Consider the following 10,097-nt stretch of genomic DNA (forward strand, 5'->3'; position numbering starts at 1 on the left):
AACAGCTAGGCGTGCTTAGTGCTTAAGATCGTCAATCAAGTTAAAACCGACGAAACTCGTTTCCAGCCCCTCACGAACAAGGAATTTGAAAGTCTGTTTGGAGGAATCGGCAAAGTAAAAGGAAAAGTTATCAAGCTTCACATAGACCCTGACGTCAAACCCAAGCAACAACCACACCGCCGCATCCCCTTCCATGTCAGAAAGGATGTCGAGACGGAGTTGAAGCGCTTAGAAGAACTAGACATCATCGAGCCAGTGACTGGTCCGACGCCCTGGGTGAGCCCCATTGTCGTGGTCCCTAAGAGTTCTGGCCAAGTGCGAATATGTGTAGACATGCGAGAGGCGAATAAGGCTGTGAAGCAAGAAAAGCACTTAATGCCGACAATCGACGACCTAGTCGCTGACCTCAACGGAGCGACAGTATTCAACAAGTTAGACCTCTCGTCTGGATGCCACCAACTCGAGCTAGCACCAGAGAGCCGTCACATCACCACATTCAGCACACACGTAGGACTTCGACGATACAAACACTTAATGTTTGGAATCAACGCGGCGTCCGAGATTTTCCAGAACGCAATTGAGGAAATACCTACAGGCCTCCCTGGATGCAAGAATATCTCTGACGATATCATCGTGTTCGGAAAAACTCATAGGGAGCATGACGAGAATCTCCGTGGTGTGCTGCAACGTCTCCAGCAACACGATGTGCGCCTGAACAAGGAAAAATGCAGCTTCTCAAAGAGTGAGATAAAGTTCTACGGACATATCTTCAGCAAGAACGGAATCAAGGCAGACCCAGGCAAGATCAAGGCGATCGCCCACATGAGCAAACCAGAGAATGTCAGTGAGGTGAAGTCACTTCTAGGAATGGCTCAGTACGTGTCCCGTTACATCCCAGATTACGCTACGATAACTGCCCCGCTACGACTGTTAACCAAGCAAGAGACCCCCTGGCTGTGGGCCGACGAGCAGCAACAAGCATTCGACAAATTGAAAGACACCCTGACCAAGAATCATGTGATGTCATATTTCAACCCGAGACTGAAGACCGAAGTGATAGTCGACGCGAGCCCCGTCGGACTAGGAGCTTTGTTGGTGCAAGACTGTAAAGTTATCAGCTACGCAAGCCGAGCACTCAGCGACGTTGAGCACAGATACTCCCAGACCGAGAGGGAAATGCTAGGAGTAGTTTGGGCTGCTGAATATTTTCACCTTTACCTGTATGGGTCAGAGTTCACCAACGCCACAGATCACAAGCCGCTTCTGAGGATCTTCAACAGTCACAAACCAACATCAGCACGCATCGATAGATGGAAGTTAAGGCTAATGCCCTATAACTGTCAGCTCATCTACCGACCTGGAAAAGACACTGAAAACCCGGCCAACTTCATGAGTCGACACCCAAGTACCGCAGAATTTGAAGAACGCAACATCGCGGAAGACTATGTTAACTACATCTGCAACCAAGCTGTACCAAAAGCGATGACAATGCAAGAAATCAAGTTGGAGACGGAGAAAGACTCTTAGCTCCAGGCGCTTATCAAGGCCATTGAAACCGACCTGTGGACGGATCCCGAAGTACAAGAGTACAAGAAAGTGAAGGACGAACTATTGGTCTACAAGGGAACAATATTGAGGGGAAATAGGATCGTAGTCCCTAACACTCTGAGAAACAGAGCTGTAGACCTGGCGCATGTTGGACACCAAGGAATCGTAAAGACAAAACAGCTCATCAGAGAGAAAGTCTGGTTTCCCGGTGTGGACAAGATGGTAAAGGAGAAAGTCGACAGCTGTCTACCATGTCAAGCAGCAACTACTTGCAAGGCACAGCGACTCGAACCTCTACGGATGACACCGCTACCAACCGCTCCGTGGAAAGAACTCGCGATGGACTTCCTAGGACCACTTCCTTCTGGAGACTATCTCATGGTTGTCATCGACGAATACAGCCTTTTTCCGGAAGTGGAAATTGTCACATCCACTTCCGCCAGATCCACAATCCCGAAGCTCGACGCAATTTTCGCAAGACAAGGGATTCCTGAAGTGCTAAAGAGCGACAACGGACTCCCCTTCAACGGCGTGGAGCTCAAGAATTTTGCTGAGCATTTAGGCTTTCAACACCGCAAGAACACGCCTCTCTGGCCAAGGGCAAATGGCGAGGCAGAACGTTTCATGATGACACTAGAAAAATGCGTGAGAACCGCGACCATCGAGCATAAGAACTGGAAACAAGAGCTCAACAGATTTCTGTGGCAGTATCGGGCGACACCTCACTCGACTACTGGCATCTCACCTTGCGAAGCACTTAACCAGAGGAAGCTCAAAACCACCCTGCCGGAAGTAACGCCACCAGTCCGCCAACAAACCATTGTTGAGACCCAGAAGAACCTGGCGCAGAGAGACGCAGAGCAGAAAAAGAAGATAAAGGCGTATGCTTACCAAAAGCTAGGTGTGAGAGAAAGCAATATCAAGCTGGGAGATACAGTTTTAGTCAAGCAACCAAAGGCCAACAGGCTCAGTACCCCGTTTAACCCAGTGCCTCTTGTAGTCGAAGAGAAACAAGGATCAATGATTACCGCAAGCGACGGACACAAAACTGTTACGCGCAACTCATCGATGTTCAAAGTTGTCCCCAGTCACATCGAGCATACTGGAGACCACACACAAGAGATGAACGAAGACGTTTCAGCTAATCGCCAACCACTGGAAATTCAGAAACTGGACAAGATAACAAAGTCTTCAAGCCCTACTGCAGGCCTACGACGATCACAAAGGCAGACAAGGCCTCCTGCGAGATTTGCAGACTACGTTTTACTTGTTCAAGAGAACTAGACACCAGAAGCATGCAATGGATTTTTGTGACTCTGTAACACGTTTCAGTTTGCCGTTTTCGTATTATAAAAAAGTCGTTTAAAGAAGTCGTTTAGGTCAATCACTTACGCGTTTCCAAAGTCCGTCATCAAGAAGGGGAGAGATGTAGTGTTTTTGAGACTTGGCAATCATTTATGCAAATGACCCACGCGGTCTAGGAGCTAGAACTTTTGTATGTTGTAGTCGTCATGTCTGTTTAGTAATTATACTGTTGTGTTCGAACAAGTGGCTTCAAGTGTTTATTTGACCATAAACATCACAGTAGTCAATACACCAATACAATTTGAGAAAATTGTAATGGTTATGATTAATAGCAAAACATTGTTGGTTACAAAGGGCAGCTGTGAGTCATTTTCATGTGAAATACTGCAGGGTCCTCATTGTTCACACAACCATGGCTGGAATGTGAAAGACAAAGACCAAATACAATGACACCATCAAAGAAAGCAAAAAATCTAACTAACAAGCAAAATACCGCATTTCTGTTGTTTGCAGTTGACCGTAAGTAATTCCTGAAGAATTATCCAAAGGTCTACTACACCGATGTGGTAAACGCAGAACAAAAACAATTAAGACCTTTTAGACCATTTTCCATAAATGATTTACTATACTGTCCACTGCAAACAAAAGGAATGCTGTGTTTTCTCATCACAGTTTTACATTCACTTGTTTCTTGAAGTCTCTGTTTGTAACATTCTGGGCTGGGGGTGTGGGAAATGATCAGGACTCTGTGATAATTCACCAGAAACGACTCAACAATCATCAAAATCATGTTTATCCCATTTATAGTTTGATGTCTTATTTACTTTTAGGAGGTGGGAGGAAGTCCTCAGTTTTTTGGGTCTTTGATCATTGATGGAGAAGTCTTAAGATTTTTTCATTATACAAATTAAAAAGACCTAAACATCCTTCATCACTGATCCCTTTTAGCTCATCAAATTCCCTCACCACTTGGGTACCTTATCAAGAAACCGTATTGCTCCTTAAAAAGGGTCTCAGAGTAAAGGAAAAAATAAAAAGGATGAAGATAGGACATTTGTTGAAAAATAGGAAGAAAATTTGATATCCTATTATATTATACATACGTTGTCTTTCCACTTCCTGTTGGTCCAAGTATTGCATTTAATCCAGGTTGCACAAGGCCACTTAAATCATGAAATACAGGAAGAATTTAAATTTATAGTAATACCCGTAACCCCTACATCCACTCAAAAGCTATGTCGTCTCTAACCAAGTGAATCCTTGGAGTGAGACTTAATAGATTTTACAAATTTCTAGTCTCTAAAGAAACTGTGGTGCCACGTCAATGGGAGAGTCAAACAGAAAAATTTGGTTTTATCAAACGTGTTGATAAAGGTCGAATTAGTATTATTACCACCATGAATGATTTGGAAAGCTGACGTTTCGAGTGAATAGAGGAATTGATAAAACCAAATAATCATTAACAGATTTTACTCTGTCTGATACCACACAATTTTACTCGTCAATAGGGGGTGGTTTAGGAGTCAATGGGTTAAAGAATAAAAAACTTTATAAAGAGAAGAGTTGGAGCAAAGGTCAGAGCACTGTGCACAAATGTTCCCTATGTTCAATTCCACTACTCCATGTTACAATGTTTGTTAAATTTGTTTTGGTCTCCACTATGAAAGTATCTGTTTATCGACTACTTTAACTTAACAATGATCTTGCTTGCTTAATTTAACAAATCGAAAGTGGTTTAGCATTGTCTGTACTCTTATCGACAATGATATTCGTCATCACAATGGTCAAAATGTTGTGGACTCACGAGGCACAGCTGAGTGAGTCCAGAACAAATTTTAACCACTGTGATGACAAATATCATTGTCGATAAGAGTACAGACAACACTGAACCACTTTCGATTTGTTTTTTACCACAATATTCAACACTAAAGAAAGTTTTTATTTCAGAGCGTGAGCAAAATCATGACACAAAGAAAGAGCAATATGATTGGTTTATTTCCCAAATGGGCGTTCCTGATTGGCTATTACATTGCGTGACAACTTGATGTGAGCATGACACATACAGCATTGTCTAGACTCTTATTGACAAGGGTAAATAATTATTAACCTATCAGATTACGAGATTACAAGCAATTGTGGTAAAATCCTTTATTTTCTTCAAAATAACATTCAAATGATGTTACAGTAGCACAACCCTCACCTTAGATTTTTGATAATTTGTCTCTCTTTCTTTATTCCTTTCTCCTTGGTGGTGACTGAGTAACAAATGTTGTGATAGGAGATTACTGTTGTACTTCCAAATTGGTTTGAATCTGTCGAAAATGACCGGCTAAGTGGTGAAGGGCCATTTGGTTTGGTGTCATACACTGGAACATCATGTGTTCTGTGGTTTTCCAAAGTAGGATGTTCTGTTCCTAACAGTGGTGTCTTTTCATTACTTGATATCTCTTGGTCCATCTTATAACACTGTACGCTGCGGAAGTACTCTGGTATCACTTTAGAATCTAAAATAGATGGGAGACATCAATGTTGCCTTTAAAATCCATTCTCAGGTTGAATCCAGTTTTGCCTTGAAAAAGTAGTAAATTAGTGATCCTCATTTAACCTACCAAGGTTGAATATGCACTCAGATGAATTGAAGAAACTTTTTTCTGGGGCCTAAATTAAGCCCAGAAGAAAATTAGGGTCAGTTTTGGTTATTATACATGTACGTGGATATCAATTGACTTATTATGCAAATTAGGTAAATAATGAAAAGAGGTTGAGCATATTTGTCATTGTAGTGTAGTGGTGAAGACACAGGACTATAGATCTGAAGGGTCTGACTACGGTTACCGGTAAGTGCATAGTACACTTCTTTGTTCCCTTACTACATTGTAATGTTGAGAGTGAATAGATAATTGTATCAATAAAGAAACCGATAAGATGATACGAAACATTAACAAGATGTGTTGAAATGCATAAGACAGAGTTTGAGAGAAGATATCTATAGATGTTTTCTGTCCTTTTTGGGGGGTTCATACATGTAGTTGCTAACTATTCAACTTAAGTAAAATGAAGATCACCAATTTAACCTTGTAGGTGAAAATGGATTCAAACTGAGACCACTGCCACATTAAAGAACTATCAAACTACTGTATTATCCTATATAGTTCTCTTTGTAATGACAAGGCCATGTCTCACAGAGAATAAATATGATTCAGCTAAACAAACTGTATCTTGGTGTCACCCCTGCAAAATGCAATGTAAGCCTGACAACCACATTTCTGACAAGACGTCAAAGCCCTTTGTTTTCTTTGAAGGAAATTTTAAGAATTAATTTAATATACATGTAGTTTGACACTAAAGACTTTGCCGTACAACACACGTCTCTTCTAACCTTGACCTCTTTGGTCTGGGACCCAAACCAATATGTCAAACTTATAATGGTTCAAAGAACTGTCAGGGTCGCTCATTTTGAACTAAACTACTAATGGCCGCAAAACACTGGAGTACAATAACTTTCCTTTATCTCCTGCAACACATGGCTGTTACAATGCATACATTGTTTGGCTAGCCTGGATCGGGTGTTAGTTTAAATGGAGGCAAGCATTTCGATAAAGTCATTGGATATTAAACAGCTGCATAGGAGACTATCCTTTCCTACATTTGTACATTTTCACAAGTCAAGAACTACCTTAATATTGCAGTAAAAGTACTACAAGTATCGTAAAAAAGGTTGCTGTTATTCATTGTGGTGAAGTACAATAATAATAAAGTATTCTCGTTTGTCTCACAATGTGGTCACTTGTGATGTAGATTGCGACGTTTCGACTGCATACTGCTAGTCTTCATCAGGTGATGAGGTCAACTGGTTACGCGTCACCTTTTAAGCAGGATGCTCCACTGTGATTAGTTAATTTTCAGCAGCTGTGATTGGAGTATTTTGATCCTCGCTGTTTTGGTGTTTTGTTCCTTCGGCAGTCTCTCTCGTACAGTTCTCCTGTGGTTGTGCTTCTTGATTGTGGGCATCCATGCTTCCGGAATTTCTATTCGACTATCCCTGTTGATGTTGTTAGGGTGAAGTGTTATGTGAATCGCCTCTTTGACCCTGTACCAATGAGGATCACGATCAATAAACTCTACTTCATTCCCGCTTTGGAACGAAGTAAAGCGAAGATCAAAATGCACCAATCATAGCTGCTGAAAACCAACCAATCACAGCAGACAATCCTGCTTAAAAGGTGAAGTGTAACCAGTCGACCTCATCGCCTGATGAAGACTAGCAGTATGCAGTCGAAACGTCACGATCTACATCACAAGTGACCACATTGTGAGACAAAAGAGAATACTTTCTTATTATTGTACTCACAATATTTTATTGTAATTTTTTTTTTTATCTTTAGACCCTCAGTGTACATGTACACCAAGAATGGAAAATTTCTAATCGGAGACTTCTTACCCCAAAACTTTGTTTACTGATTAACTATCTCTGACAAGTCTCTCCCCTGGAAGGTACTTGAGGTCTGAGCCTTCATAAAATGTGTCAAGCAACACAAGATTGAAGTGATTCTGCACATGTCTGTGCTCACATTCATATTCGTTTATTAAGTGATACTTTCATCTGCATCTTCCAGGTGGAAGACAGTCAATCTCATTAAATGAATGAACTTTTTAAGATATTAGATCTTACATGTAGAGAGACTTCTCAAAGTTAATTGCATTTCAACATACTCCAATCTAAACATCACTAAATATTTATACCAGTGTAAAACAGGGAGAGCTCACAACCTCATTACCTCACAACAAATTTATGGCTGCATGACTAATCCACTTACTCTTCCTGAATTTCAACATGGATTATTTTTAATTCGTAGCAATTGCAAAATGCACTGTCACTTCCAATCTCTACAATTTAAATATAATTCTCTGAGAACGATAAATAATTATTTATTATTGACATGCAAGGCCTTCTAATATATTAGTAATATTCACATTTGTGATTCAGATTATACATAATTTGCACGCTCTCATTGGCTTCGTGTCGGTGAATATTCAACGATATTCAATGAGCCGGAAGCGAATAATTGTTAAATATAATATATACATAAAGTTGCAAGGTACACTGCTTTTTTAAGACAGTGACAGCAATTTACTATAATTACCAGCTGAAAGAATCACTTGATCACGAGCAACATTACTCGTGACATCTCGTGACACATTTAGAGGGCGCTGCGTTTTTGCTCTCCATTGCTTGCTTGGCTGTTCAATTCAATTTCAAAGCCTCTGGCATTTCTTACTGAGCTAACCTGCAGAATACTTGGCACTTATTTGCACAAGAAAGACACTTTACTCTCACGGTGCCTCTCTCCATCCAGGTGTATAAATGGGTACCGGCGTAAAGCTGGGGGTAACCCTGCGATGGACTAGCATCCCATCCAGGGGGGAGTATAAATACTCCTAGTCGCTTCATGCTAAGGAAACCGGAGATAAGCGCCGGCCTGATGAGCCTTCTGGCTCGTAAGCGGAGACTTTACCTTATTTGCACAAGAATAGCATGTATTAATTGCCATAAGCCTCGTTCTTTACACGATGTCGCTACAGTATTCTGCAGCAATACCACCCTAAAAATATTGGCTTATCACATGATTATGTAATTGACAATTTTCGTTACTTTGCAAAACGTGGCGAGAAATATTAGAAACAACAGAAAAACCTGCATGATACCTGTTCTATTTAAAGTCATTCGCATTGATTGTCACAAGCCTTAACTCCACTCGAATTTTGGTTTGTATTTTATTCTTAAGCTACATGAATTGTACATAATTTGGCAGAATATTTATGATTAATACAAGCTCTAAAACTAGATAAACACGTTTAAAAAGCAGTCACTTCTTGTCCTTTCTATCAGTAGGGGCATAAATTTAAAGAAATACAAACAATTTTGCAATTTTTTGAAGGGTTTCATACCGCGTTCGGAACGCCTGACGTGGACTGGTCGGTACGTTCAAAGGCTAGATAACTTTATCCTTTGGACAGGTCACTATCCATAAAATATACTCCACGTTAAACGTTGACCAAGTCTTTGCTAAGATATGCTTAGAGTGTGTAATTTCGAGGTCACGTATGCGAATACTATTATCTCGCACAGATTGAAACTGTCGGAAAGTGACTATATTCGATTCACCGGATCTTAAAGGTTTTCGTGCGTTTGAATCAACCGGGCCCTGAACAAAACTAGGAATGTTGACGAAATGCAAGAATCAAACTTATCCGAAATTATATCGATACATTAAAAATATGCTTTCATCAAGAGAACATTACCTTCACGATGCTTGATGCTTGATAGTAAATGATCCCAATCAGCATAAATGTTTGGTCACGCTAAGGTCACGCAAATATAGCGTACTCAAGTGAGCTGAACATTTAATACGTCCAAACCACGCCGATATGTATAAACGCCGTTAGTTTATTACAGTAAAATTTCATACGTACCAACTCTCCCGGTTTTCCCGGGAGTCTCCAAGTTTGTCATCAAATCTCCCGGTCTCCCGGTTAGAGCACAAAATCACCCGGGAAATTCCTAGCGTGGCCTTTTTCAAACAACAATAAAAGCAAGGTGACACACGCTAACACCATACCAACCCGACAACCCGGTTTACAACCTGGTGTGACCAACACATCACGCATGCGCACAACCATTTCTCTCGGCCAATAGGCCTTTTTACCGATACGGCGGCCATTTTGATTTCTATTGTTTCGAAAGACATTATGGGATGCCCAGGGGGCAAATTGATATGTATTTGCCCCTTGGGCATCCCATAATGGCTATTCGAAACAATAGAAATCAAAATGGCCGCTGTATGGGTAAAAAGGTCTATTAGCAGCAATGGACGGCTATGGACAGCTGTTTCGGCCTTTTGGGCCTCATCAGCATGATGTAGGTGCATAGCGTAGCGTGTGTCACCTTGCTTTTATTGTTCCTTTTTCAAATATTTTTCATTAATTTCGTTATTTTCGAAATGTCAAAAAGGAAAATACACCGTGATACATGGTAGCAAGTTGGCGCGGTTGTGGGAACAATAGCAATGTGCGGTAAGCCATATTGTTCTAGCCGAGATCGCTAGAGAGGTCGAGAACATTAGGAAGGCCTTCGGGTGATTTTCGGAGGGCATTCAGGCATTATTGAAAATGACATTCTTCCGATCCAAATATTTCTTGACGTCTCCAGATTTTTGTACTCTGGGGGTTGGCAGGTATGCATG

The 10,097-nt window shown here is 41.0% G+C and overlaps 1 long non-coding RNA gene across 1 annotated transcript; it reads right to left on the reverse strand.

Moving 5' to 3' along the window:
- Positions 1–3,956: 3,956 nt before the first annotated feature.
- On the reverse strand, positions 3,957–9,280 carry LOC138050028 (uncharacterized). The gene is made up of 3 exons (XR_011132531.1): positions 9,157–9,280; positions 5,054–5,357; positions 3,957–4,016 (listed from the first exon to the last, which is right to left on the reverse strand). It is a non-coding gene; the product is annotated as an uncharacterized lncRNA (long non-coding RNA).
- Between the last annotated feature and the right edge of the window lie 817 nt (positions 9,281–10,097).

The sequence above is a fragment of the Montipora capricornis genome, chromosome 5, assembly GCF_036669925.1.
Source record: "Montipora capricornis isolate CH-2021 chromosome 5, ASM3666992v2, whole genome shotgun sequence".
In the NCBI taxonomy this organism is placed as follows: Eukaryota; Metazoa; Cnidaria; class Anthozoa; order Scleractinia; family Acroporidae; genus Montipora; species Montipora capricornis.